The sequence below is a fragment of the Eufriesea mexicana genome, unplaced genomic scaffold (genome assembly GCF_001483705.2).
Source record: "Eufriesea mexicana isolate 0111107269 unplaced genomic scaffold, ASM148370v2 scaffold2232, whole genome shotgun sequence".
In the NCBI taxonomy this organism is placed as follows: Eukaryota; Metazoa; Arthropoda; class Insecta; order Hymenoptera; family Apidae; genus Eufriesea; species Eufriesea mexicana.
Window position 1 is genome coordinate 55,231 of NW_016910296.1, and position 3,682 is coordinate 58,912.

Here is a 3,682-nt window from a genome sequence, read left to right on the forward strand (position 1 = left end):
TTTCTATTGCAATTCCAGGGATAGGGAGGATTGACCCATTGTCACCCCAGACATGAACAGCTGACGGAAAGTTACTGGGCATAGCCATCATCACATTACTTTAGCCGTCGGACGAATTTATTAAAAGATATACTAAATTCAACTGAAAATCTAGAATAATCAATATATAGTACGGTTATGTTTAGAGATATTTACAATTGACTCTAAGGTACATGGCACATCTATTTAGAGAGCATTGCAGCCGTTGATATCACCTGTTCAATGATGATTTTGATTGGATTTGATTGGTTGGATTTATCTGTCCTGTGGTGATTTAAATTCGACTGTGGATCTAGAAAGATCAATGTAAACATCAGATATCGACAGAGATATTTACAATTCGCAATACGATAATTGTAACGTATACCAACACAGCACTGTAGGCGTTGGATTAAATTGTTCACTGATGACCTATATCCCACAGTATTTTTGTAGTGCATTCAATGTATACATCAGTTGCAGATAAAGGTATTTGGAACTCCCAGCACTGTGTTTGGTGCATCCATTTGTATAGCACCGTAGCCGCTGGATTAATCTCTTCAGTGATGACGCAAACACCAATATAATTCTAGAATTATCACTGTATACAAGAGATATGGCTTGGGATATTTACAACTCACAGTATGGTAGTTGCTACACACGCCAATGGAGCAGTGTATCCATTTGATAAATCTTTTCAGTGATGATTTATATCCTTTGCAATTCTAGAAAGACAAAGTTCTGACGCATTATCTCTGGAGATATTGTAAATTGACGAAACGGACCAGAGTACAGCCATCATCGCAGAACGGCTGCCGCAGGATTAATCTGTCCACTGACAATTCATATTCCGCAGTTTCCCTAGAATGACCAATGCATATATCAGTTATGGATAGATATAGTTACAATTCCGCGTATGGTAGTGGGTGCCTCAACCACTCGAGCATTCTAGCCATTGTATTAAACTGTTCAGTGATGACTCATATTCCACAGTAATACTAGAATAACCGATGTGTGTACGAGTTATTGCTACAGATATTTGCAACTCCCAGTACGTCTGATCGTACATCCACCGACAAATTGGATTAATCTGCCCCGCGAAGATTTAGTATCTGCAGCAATTCTACAATGACGAATTACTGACTTACTCTCGCTCGATGTATTATCAATTGACGAAACAGTACTGAGTGCAGCCGTCATCACCGTTCTTCAGGCGTTGGTACTAATTTGTTCACAAATAATATAAGTTTAGGAGCAAACATGGAATAATCAGTATGTAGTGCGTCTATGTCCACAAATATTTACAATTGGCTGTATGGCACTTTGTACACCCATCAGCAGTGAAATGTAGCCGTTGAATAGACGTCTTCAATGATGATGTATATTTTCTAACAATTAGAAAATGTGAAAGGGCAGACAAATTACCGCTCGAGATATTGACAACTGACCCACAGTACAAAGTACAGCAGTCATCGCAGTACTCTAGCCGTTCGAATAATTTTGTAACACATAACTCAAGTTTAACTGCATTTCTAGAACTATCCATGTATAGTACGACAGTGGCAACAGACATTTACATTTGACAGTACGGTACTAAATACGCCAATCAGCAGAACACTGTAGACGTTCGATTGATCTGTTCGATGATGATTTGTATTCTGCAGTAATTCTAGAATGAGAAAAGACAGATCCGTTACAGCTCGAGATAAAGCAGCTGACAGCTCGGTACTATGTCCAGCCATCATCATAGTACAGTAGCTCTGGGTGTTATTTATTCACTGATAATACAGGTATAACAGCAATACTGACGTAACCAACGTATAATACGGTTATGGCTACAGATATTTACACATGACAGTACGGTACTTAGTACATCCGTCAACAGAGCACCGTAGCCGTTGAATTGGTTTCTTCAATGGTAATGTATATTAAATAGCAATTCTAGGATGACAAAGACCTGATACGTTGTAGCTCAAGGTATAAACGATTGACATAGCGGTACTGAGTGCATCCGTCGCCAGAGTTCTTTTGCCGTTGGACTAATTTCCTCTGATAATTCAAATTTAGTACCAATACTAGAGTTATCAATTTATAGGACGGTTGTGGCAAGGTATATTTATAATTGAGAGCACGGCATAGTGTACATCAACCAGTAGAGCACTAATTCCGTTGTATTCACCTGTACAGTGACGGGTTAGTTTATATAGCAATTGTAGGATGACAAAAGGCAGATCGGTTCTAGCTCGAGGTATTGACAATCGACATAAGTGTACTGAGTACAACCATCATCACGGTACAGCAGCCCTTGGATTAAACTGTTCACTGATGACATAAATTCCACAGCGTTACTAGAATAATCTATGAATACATCAGATATGGCAGCTGATATTTAGAGTTCCCGGTACGGTATTTGGTACATACGCCGTTGAAGTAGACGATGGATTAGAGTGTTCAGTGTTGGCTAAAATTCGAAAGCATGCTTATGGTGATCCATGTATAACACTGTTATGTGTATAGATACCTACTACTGACAGTATTGTTCTTAGTACATCCATCAGCAGTGCAGAGTGCCTTTAGATTGATCTCCTCATTGATGATTCGAATTCCGTATCAATTCTAGGACCATGAAAGGCCAATCCGTCTTAGCTCGCGGTATTCACAACTGACAACTCAGTAGCATGTACAGCCATAATCTCAGTAGTGTAGCGGTTGGATTAATTCTATTGGCGACGATTTATATTCCACAGTTAATCGATAACAATCAATGAGTGGATCAGTTATGGACAGAGAGATTGACAATTCCCAGTACGGTATTAGTTGCATTCACCATGAGAGCATTGCAGCAGTTTGATTGAGCAATTCAGTGACGATTTAAATTCCACAATAGTTATAAGATAATTAGTGCATATGTCCGTGTGGGCCAGACAAGATTACATGTCCCAGTAGCGTAGTTGGTAATTCCAACAATAGAGCATAGTAGTCGTTGTATCGGTAACTTCAGAGATGATACAAGTTCCACAGTAGATCTAGGGTATCAATGTATACATCAGTAATAGCTAGGTATATTTATATTTCCCTGTACGGTAGTACATGCATCCATAAATAGAGAACTGTAGCCGTTGGATTGATCTGAACATTGATGATTTAAAGTCCACCGAAGTTCCAGAATAACCAATGTACGCATTAGTTGTGGCTAGTGATATTAACAATTCACAGAACGGCAGTTCGTAAACCTACCAATAGAGCACTGCAGCCGTAGAATTAGCATGTTCGGCGATGATCCATTTCCTATTGCAATTATTGAATGACAAAGGATAGACTCACTCTAGCTCGAGGCATTAAAAATATATATAAGAGACCTGAGTACTGCCATAATCACATTACTTCAGCAGTTGGAGTACACTGTTCAGTGACGATTTACGTTCCACTTTATTTCTAAGATAATCTGTATATACATCTGTTACGGCTCCAGATACATATAATTCGCGGTACGGTAATTGGTACATCCGCCGACAAATTGCTTTAGTCGCAGGATCAGCTTGTTCAGTGATGGTATAAATTGCAAAGCAAGTCTAGGGTAATCAATGTATAGTACGTACATGTCTAGAGATTTCTACAACTCACAGTGCGGTGCTTAGTACACCACTTAAAGGGGCACTGTGGC